This window comes from Mya arenaria, chromosome 17 (assembly GCF_026914265.1).
Source record: "Mya arenaria isolate MELC-2E11 chromosome 17, ASM2691426v1".
In the NCBI taxonomy this organism is placed as follows: Eukaryota; Metazoa; Mollusca; class Bivalvia; order Myida; family Myidae; genus Mya; species Mya arenaria.
In genome coordinates, this window is record NC_069138.1 from 1,758,693 (window position 1) to 1,769,153 (window position 10,461).

At 31.4% G+C, this 10,461-nt stretch overlaps 1 long non-coding RNA gene across 1 annotated transcript; it reads right to left on the reverse strand.

The window, feature by feature from the left end:
- Window positions 1-866: 866 nt before the first annotated feature.
- Window positions 867-9,797, reverse strand: LOC128223753 (uncharacterized). Its single transcript, XR_008259346.1, has 3 exons — window positions 9,658-9,797; window positions 1,860-1,966; window positions 867-966 (listed from the first exon to the last, which is right to left on the reverse strand). It is a non-coding gene; the product is annotated as an uncharacterized LOC128223753 (long non-coding RNA).
- Between the last annotated feature and the right edge of the window lie 664 nt (window positions 9,798-10,461).

The following is a 10,461-nucleotide window of genomic DNA, read 5'->3' on the forward strand; positions in this document are numbered from 1 at the left end:
GTACACATTACCATCGCATAAGCTCTTCTGGCCTTTGGCCAGTAGAGCTAAAAATGAAAAAAAGTTGTCAAAACCTCCCAAGTGTGAGAGTGCATCTTTAACATTTGAAAGTAACTCTGTTTGCCTCATGCCCCTAAACAAGGTTTAATTATATTCTATGAGCAGTGGGCTTGTCCCTGTATTTTTTATTGTATGATTGCAGTAATGGATACTGGTCTCATTACCTTCTGACAATTTTTCATCAATTTTAAGGAAACAGAAAACACATATTAAGCTCATATAACGCTGTACAAATTTAATCTATTTCATTACGTTGAGAAATAGTTTCTAAAAATATTAATTGTGGAAACATATCTTATTTAAATACATACAGGAAATGGCGACATCATTTACCCTTTAGTATGAAAAATGTAGTTTCCTGATATTTGAATAGCGGTTGTTTATTTAAGCATCTCAATTCATTCAACATACACATATAGTATGTATCAAGTTTCAAAGGAAACCAAATCATTGTAACAATTGTTTTCAAAGCAAATATTCACACTCTTGACAAACTTCTTTTCCTATTTTCAACTTTGAGACTTTTTGATGAGCCTGCACCTTCCCTCCTCTTATGCAGTGGCTTCAAGCAATAAAGCTAAAAGCTCAAGTTGCGCACTGGTGAACAAGACTGCTGTGTTGATAGTTAGTTGACAAACTGCACACTTGATGCCATAAATCATGTCCATCAACCTCCAGAATGAAGAAATGATGCAGCACAGAATTGATTTCAATTGGACCTCTCTGTACTTTCATCCCTTAAGGCCTTGTTGTAGTCAAAGACTATGTCTTAGTGTGCAGTGCGTGATCTTGAGAAGCCTAATCTGCTCGTCTGAGGAAGTAAGTCTGGCAGAATGTGAAACTCCTGTCTACTCATATGGCTAGACGCCTGTGATCTATGTCTTCTTGTGTGTGCCCAACCATCACCTGAAGAAAATTTAGAGGAAGTTAGTGCTTGATTACAAGTTAATGTGACAAAACAAGGTCTTTTATTTATGCCACCAAGATCTAGTATTCCAAGTGTCATATCTTGTATGTTAACTCAAAGCAATTGAGCATAAACTGTTTGGTAATTTATTTTAAGTCACTGCTTCCACTTATACTATCAGTAATATTGAACATGAACCGACTGACCCAAATATTATTCTAAATATTTTTATGTGCAGAAACCTTAATCCTATTAACCCAAAAGTAATCCAATTGTATGTCTTAACAAAACATTTTACAACAATATTTGTCAATTTAACTCAAATATTGATTATTGTTTTTTTGTCATACAAACAAAGAGATGGCCCTATATATATTGCTCACCAGATTTGAGAAAGGATTCTAAATAAGTTATTGTTTGAACACTTACTGGACACTTTTGGTCTGACTTTATAATGCAGCTGGTGAAAATATTAAATGTCCCTTTATAATGGACTTACAAAAACATTAAAAAATGTATTTGTTTAAAAATTACAAAGGGCCATAATTCTTACAAAATAAGTTTGTATTGAGCAGAAAAAAAGGCTTTGCCTAAAATACAACCTCAGAACTATATTTACAAGTAAAACAAAAAAATCTACAACTTGAAATATGTTTGCTATAATTCTGGTTTTGAGAGAGAATGATCAGAACATCTCACATTCACAATCATACTAAAAAATAATTTAGTTTTTTTTTTAATAAATTCTATTTCAAAAACACTGCAAAAGACAAGACACTTACATTTCAATTTCTTGATTTAATACATTGATGATTATCAATTCTCATGAAGCGAGATGGGTCTTACACTCTAACCAGTGCAACTTGCATGTTCTTAGTTGCTCATGTATTACCTTTTTTAAATTTCTCCTCTTGATCTGAGCCACGCCAAAATGATGGGAGATGCTTTTGTTGTCTTTTCCATCAGAATGTATAGTACCTCTGTGTTTCTGTTTATCTCCTGAAACAGTAATAGTTTATTAATAATAATAACAATAATAATAATTAGTGACTTTTATTGGAATTATTTTCACCGCTTGTGCCTTGCACATTGGGGAACAAAATTGACTTTCGGAAAAATACAAATTCAGGCCAACATCGATAATATATTGGTAAAATATACATATTTTATTTATAACAGTATGCAGTTGTTGTTTTTTCAAATACTACATAATTATATTATCAATGATGTTTCATAATACAATATAATTTATATAAAAATTGAAATAACACGGCATAGTTGTTGACAGAACATGAACAAATAAATGTGTAAGACTACTACTTTATGGGGTGTAAATAACTCAGGGCTTTCACTTTAGGGACATTTGAACACTTTTGATGAAGATCCACTACCACATCCACTAATCCCCCCCTTCTGAAACCATATTTTTTATTGATCAACATATGGTAAAGAAATTTGACAGATGGTAACCTTAGGAACATTTCTGTGACATTATTTTGAAAACAGGCCAGCAGGATCTGAGGAGAAGATTTTTCCATTTAGACATATAGCGAAAAGTAGCTCCGCACCCTACAGCAAGTTTTTTTATGAATCAATATCCGGTGAAGAAAATTCATAGAGGGTATTGAAACATTTTTTTGCTTCATATGAAGATAACTTAACTAGCTCTTCATCATATTAAATAAAAATTAGCACAGTCTATGCCGCACACACAGAGCCCCGCATTTGATCTTTTATCAAAGTTTGATTGAGAGTTTAGTTTCTTGGCACACTATGACAAGTCTTTACAGGTCTATTAAAGCTGCACTCTCACAGATTAATCGTTTTGAAAAAGTTTTTTTTTTTTTATCTTGGAATGAGCCAATTTATGCAAAAATGAATGGACACCAGTGATTTAAGAGTGCTGACAAAAAATCAGATCACCGATTTTAATTTAAAAAATGGATACTTGTGCATTTTTCTTAAACTGTTAGTAATGCTTTATGCCATTAAAATAAGTTTATTAAGATCTTATGTCAGCAGTCTTATATCACTTCTTTGCAGATATTTTGGCAGAAATTGGCTCATTCAAAGACAAAAAATAAAAGATTTGTCAAAATGGTAAATCTGTGAGAGTGCAGCTTTAAAGTGTTTGAGAAAAGTAATCACCTTATCAACACCAGTAAGAAAACAAATACAGGGCTCTTTGCAGCTGTATAGTCTGTCCTTAAGTTAATTCAAAACGGTGAAAAAAAATAAACGTTGTCTTCTGTTTTAACTTTTAAGTCATTCAAAGGAATATTGCCTACTGTTGCAGCATTTGTGACTGCACATATTAATGTGGTATACATGCACACACTGATATATAACAGTATTTGCCAACTTTGGGCTTTCACTTCTTGAACATGTTTTGAGTTTTAGTGATCTGAATAGGCTAATGTTTTTTATGACAATGATGCAGGTGATCTAAAACACATTTGTTTCATCAAAAGATCCAGGAATGAACAAATATTTTTTGTGTGAAAAAACAACAGTTCAATTCATTTTTTTTATGTAATTTAGTTAAAAACAAAATTTATTTAAGTTAACTATATATATCTCTATATAATTATATTATTTATTCCACAAAATATATTCCAACAGCAAATTTTAATGATATGCTTTTTTCAACCATTCCAATTTATTTTGTCAATAAGATCATTTAAACTATTAGCAGGCAATAACCACCCTTTAGTTGACTATATTTAATAAATATCAGTAGGAAAATGACCAACTAAGATCTTAATTATACACAGTAAAGAAAGTTACCATGACAATACTTGGTGCTTTTAGATGAAGGCAAAGATAACAGTCAGAGAGTTGCTACTGAAATATTTCTTATCAAAATTTGATCAGGGTCAGTAGCCTTCAATGATATATTATGTCATGGACCTATAAACTATGGTTTATAGGTCCGTGATTTATGTATATTGAATTAAAAATAAATAAAAATGTACATTAATTTTACTATATTCTTCTTTATATCTTAAATTCGGAACAATACAATTTTATTGTTTTATGTCACTGAATGCATGACTTGTGTTCTTTTTTAGTTGCTAAACTTTTAATACTAACATGCCACACATATATATATTAATGTTTTATGCAGTTTTCTCAAATCGTTAGTAAGGCTTAAGCCATTAATCATTAATTTCCGAACGAAATATGCCAATCTTTGATGTTAGCTTTTGTCAGCAATCTTCAATCATTGATTTGCAGATATTTACCAAAAATTTGCTTTTTCCAAGACAAAAATAAAAAAAGTTGTAATATTGGTAAATCTGTGAGAGTGCAGCTTTAATTTATTATAATTTGGCGATTAATTCACGTTTACATATCATATATGTATTTCAAGAAATGGAACTTGATTGGATATTTTAAATATCAAAATATATATTTGATAATCCTATGTGAGTGTCAACAATTATTAAAGTGTGTCAACGTTAATATACCATCCTCCACAGCTCCAACCCTGAAGAACACTCGCACAATATTGTCCCCCACCGCCACATTTTATAAGGAAAGTCCCAATAAAATTTAAAACATATGGACCTTAAAACTACTTGTGAATAATAATTTATAATTAATATACTGTCATTTAAACCTTAAAGTTTTTGAAATTATAATAGCTGCATTTTCCACATACTAATAAGTCATTTAAATAGCATAATTCTAGGCACCACCATACTTGTAAGTTTTCTTTTTCTAAGTCTAAATTTAAGTTACTATGAAACGGCCTTATTGTTTTTATGATCCTGGTGGGAAACAGTGACACCATTATGTGTATATCATAAACTTGTCAGACACTTTTAAATGTCCCCACAGTAGGACTGCAGGAAAAACCTTGACACTACCTAGTACAGAAAAGATGCTACACTAAATATTAAAAGTAGTAAGATTTCTGGTTCTCAAGCTCTTCAAATTTGTTTAAATTATTACATATAGCTCGATATTTTTAGAATCATTCAATTTTTAAATTATTATCAAAGTGAAGAGTTTGATAAAGATTTAATTTAATACTTTCAATCAATAGCCTTTTTGATACTATAAAATCTATTACTTTAATTATTTTTCCTCCAGAAACCATTCCCTTATATTATAACAAATTGTTCAATAAGTGTATGATTAAGTAAAATCTCCTATTATAAAGAGTACCATATATATTCATAAAAGAAACACAACTTTCACTGCACTACAATTAAAAAGACAAAGCATTTGCAAAGCAAAGCAGAACATTAGGTCTCTAGCTAACTGATATATTCACTTAATCATATGACTGAAAATTTTCTTTCTAAAATTTCTTTTTCTTCAACTTTCTTTAAAAATTCTAAAATGGAAAATATGACATATATATCTCTACTTCAAGAATAAAAAAAATATTTTTCAGGTAAAGAGTATGATTTAGATTTGAATTTTAACAACTTTTTTATGTAAAATCTAATATTTTTCATTGCCTTTATTCTTAAAGCAAACCCCTTAAATTTCCATTTCCAAAATCTCCAATTATAAAGAATTCCATATTCATTACAGAAACACTGTCTGTTTCACTATTAACTAGTCTAATAAATAAGCAAAGCAATTATTTAAACATAAAATGATATGATGATGTAATAAGAAATGCTAACAGCAATACCGGATTTTATTTACATTTAGAAATGGGATCAAAGATGAGACTTGACATTCTAAATGAATGAGAATGCTTGGAAAATGTACAGAAATATGGAAGATAGTTTTGTTTCTTAATGACACAAATTCAAAGTAATGTTCCTTTCTTGATAGGGTGGGACTAATTTAGCTCCGCCTAAAAATTGTTTTGTCATCAGATTAGGTATAACAAACAATCTGATTGGATCAAAATCTTGACCAGTATAATAAACTCTGAATGGAGGCATCCAATCAAAATCTAGTAATATTTCCATTTGTTTCCAATTGATTGCACCATCAGTGATTTACACAATCAGTGATTTATGGCCTTTTAACTTGTAATGGTCTAGTGGCAAGTGCATATATGTCTTATGTTAAATCATGTTTTAAGAGCTAATTAGAATTTTAAAGTCTAAGCTATGTGACAGAAAATTAAAACCAAAATCTTTTTTTGAATTGTAGTAACTGATTCTTATGCATTTGATGAGGTCAGACATTTTAAGATATATAATATTCTGTGGATATGTGTTGATCAAGCATTTAATAACATGCCACAAAGCAGAATATTTATTAGGTTATTTTTTTTTACTTCAGACCCTGGGGCAAGTTTGGAGAGTTGCACATAATGCTTAAAGAACTAAAGTGTTGGGAATCAGTTCCTGTTTGTAGTGTGTGTATACCACGTGATAAATTGCGTCATAAATGCTACGTCAGAAGGCAATATTTTGATTTGAAAAAATACTTTAAACGAAGATAACTTTACTATTTCTTCACCATTTTACATGAAACAAAGCGCAGTCTACGCCACCTACAGAGCCTTGCTTTCGGCCATTTACCAGAGTTTGATTGCGAGTTTAATTTCTTTAAACACTTCGACAAACCTTTTCACAATAAGGCCGTCTGACGGAGCACTGTCAAAACATGATTTTGAAAACGGGTTTGTCGAAGTGTTTGATGAAACTAATGACTTTATCAAATGTCGGTAATAAAACAAATGCGGGTATCTTTAAGCGGCATAGATTGCCCTTTTTTATTTAAAATGGTGGTGTAAAAAAAAAGGTATCTTTGATTTAAGTGTTCATTTTAAGCAAAATGTTGCCTTCCGACGTAGCATATATGACGTAATTTGTCACATGGTATACACACACTGGTTTGACTATTGGTAATCGGTTCCACTCACGTTGCTGTTTATTAATAGAAGAAATGTTTTTTGACAATACCTGGTACCGTACTTGTAATTTTATTCTTGTACAAAAACTCATCATCCTTTACTCTACTTATGTTAGGTAAAGGATTGAAAATGTCTAGTTATTGTATTTTATGGAATTACTTTTTTCCACCTGTACAATATAATTTGGGAAAAAAAGTTGACATTGGGAAAAATACAAAATCAGGCTTAAATATCTAATTTAGATTTTAATGGCAAAATATATCATCGAAATTAGAGTTCGGGATGAACAAGCCTGAATTATTACTCTATTGCTTGGCATATTTTTGCCCTGCTATATTACATTCAGAATTAGAACAAGCCCGGATGACATAATTTTCACCAGTGCAGGGTTGTGGGCTTGTGCTAATTCGATATACTACATGTTTTAAATATTTTTATGCATATATTATCAATTCTGGAAAACATAAAATATGGTGAAAACTGGACTAGTATTCTCTAGGGAAGAAGGCAGTAAGACAGTAAATTTCACCAAAAAAAACACACTATTAATGTTGTTGTTGCTTTAGCCATATTGTTAATGATTACAACCAAACAAAATTGACAAGATGAAAGAAGAAAAACTGATTTCAGGAACATACCAGTTATTTTTTCATTATAATTGATCATCAGAACATCACTAATTACTAATTAGTATAGTCTATCTATATCATTATTAAAAAAAGAACATGGAAATTATATTGATATAGTATATGAAACATATTACTTGAAACTTAATGAAATCTCAAAACACTGAAGTATAAGCAATAGTGTTGTGCCGATGATCAGTTATAATCGACAATTGATCGGAAAGGCCTTCATCGGCGACAATCGATAGTGAAATTTGAACAATCGATTATAGAAACAAGAGACGTAACCACTACCGACTACCAGTTAAAAGATTGTCTTGAAAATATATTTTGTTTCTGGTCAATACATGTTAATGTTGAAATGTTCATGTGGTACTATGTTGTGTTATCTAGTCATATTATCATGTCAGTAGCTCACTACAGTAGCTTATTACAAATTTTCTTTGTAATTTAACTGCAAAAGGATTGGTTCTCAACATCACACTTTTGTGGTTTTAAAATGTTATTGTTTACTTCTTATATCATGTAAGAATTTAGTTTTCTCAGTTTTCTGAAAGAAAATGTTCTTGTAAAACATACAGAATATTCAACTGCTTGTTTTACTTGTTACTGACTGATTATCAAAACGAAATTGATATTTTTCTTTGTGTTTACTTTACACATGTATTCAATACCGTACACAAAATTTAGAGCCTGCGGTCTCATGATCTGTAATAGTAACTTGTAAACACTAAAGTATAGTTGCATTCTGAATAAATAATGTAATTTATACAAATAAATGTACAAATAATATTGTAAGGGAACATTTTTTCTTAAACTGGTTCATGTAGTTTATCTATATGCCTTATATATGATGACCAAAGATAGTTAAATAATGATTAAAGCGATTAATAATCGATCATTGATTGTTTTCATAAACCGATTATCTAACGTAATATTTCAGTCTGATTCCCAACACTAATAAGCAATAAAAAAAGTCAATTGTATATATAATATATATCAACATCTACAGATACTTAGCCATAAGTTTTCAATTTTGGATAAAATTAACAAAATTAGAATTGCGTACCTTCCTGTGCACATCTGTTTAATGAAATGAATAAATTTCCTTTATCATTAAGTAAAACAGTTTTTAAAATAACAATTGAAGGATTAAAGTTTTGAGCTACTAATTGCATTACCATAGATCGACTCAAATTTTGACACTTTTGAAAGAATAACCAATAATAATTTCCAAATCTTCAAATGTAAAAGATCTACAGCATTCTTCCAAAATGGAAATATTTCATACTTGACTGAGTTCTTATTGAAAAATTGTCCCGAGGTAAAATGGTATTATTAAAAGTTTTAAAGGTGGGGGGGGGATTATTTTTTTGTGCGGGGGGGGGGGTTGTCGCCGGGTCCGGACCAATTAAGGTTCCAAAGTTTTAGAAGCCCTGATTAAAACATGTGCTTAACAATATTCCCAAATAATTTGGTACAGTATGACAAACAAATAAGCTCATGATTGTGACGAATTATTGTTTCTATGTCTGCATAAGCTCACGATTGTGACGAATCACTGTTTCTATGTCTGCAATCAATTTTTTGAAAAAAAGGTAAAAAAGTGTTATTGTTTATCCTTCAAACTAAATTCAATTGACACAAGTCTATTGCTAACTATTGCACCAGTCAATTGTAACCATGGCCTCCCCAGGTTCGGGGAATATTGGGGATTTTCGGTCCAGCCAACCCCGGCTTTAAAAAGCTACAATAATTAGCGATCAGGGATACTTTTTTATTATTTTGACATTTGTTATTAAAGTAAACCTGGGAGGAAAAGTGCGCCCCGTGTGGGGCTCGAACCCACGACCGCCGGAACACTAGCACGGCGCTCTAACCAACTGGGGTACCCGGGAGGCTGGTTCTAACCGACACTAACTACATTATGTATCCCTGTCTCGTGTCTGCCATAGTCTAAAAATCTTCAAAAGACTCGTTGAAGGCCATTTAGGTGGACTAACGCCTGCTTAAATTCCTTCCTTGCAGGGATGAACTGATGGTAAAATGTCCTCGCACCAAAGGGAACCTAGGTTACGCCCATTCCCGGGGAAATTTTGAGGGGAAAAAGCAGACAAAGCTTTGCGGAGGAATGTCACTATGTGGGGGGGCGCATACCTGTGCGTGATAGAAAATAACAAACAATTCTTATCATTTAAACCATCATGAAAACAAACGGCATTTAGACCTACCATACAGTTGTCTTCAATAAGTCCATAGCCCAAAATTTTATGATTGTCCATTTCAATCCATTTTTTACACGAATGTTCGTCTGAGGTCACCGGAGTAGGTCCTACTTGATTTGATGCTAAACCGGTTTAAGAAAATGTTCGTCTCCTACGCAGTAACCTCTATTGTACAGTAGCAAATATAATTTCCATCACAAAATCTTCGCCTAACTCTCATAAATGTGATTTAAAAATATGTTAATATTTAATCAACGTGTTTAACGATCTAGCATTCATCTTTGAAACATTATTATAGTATCTTTATCCTCCATTCACAAACACGTGGACATGATAAGAAAAGTACATGCGTATATTTGATAAACGAACAAAAACATGCAAACAGGTAGCAGGATGAAACAATATGAACAATATCATTCCTAATGCTTAGAACGTATACTTGATCAAAGATAATGACATTCAAGGCATGAGTTTTTAAACTACATGAATTGCGTGAAGGGCTATACACTTTTGCAAAAAAATACCCCTTGCAATAGTATTTGGATATATTTACTTCTTATTTATCAATGTAAAGCTATCATTCAGTTACGGCAGGTGTTCAATGTAACTGAGCACAATTTAAGAGTGTAAACGAATTTCGTCACTGCTTTTAGCTACAGCTCCTAAACCCTGACAATAAGTGAACCGAGAAAATGGCTCCTTTTCAAAGAATCATTTGAAATGGATGAATTCTGAAACAAAGAATGTTTGTTGAGCTTATTTTTTACAAAGTATTAAGTCAATACACAATATTAGAGAACATTTATAAAT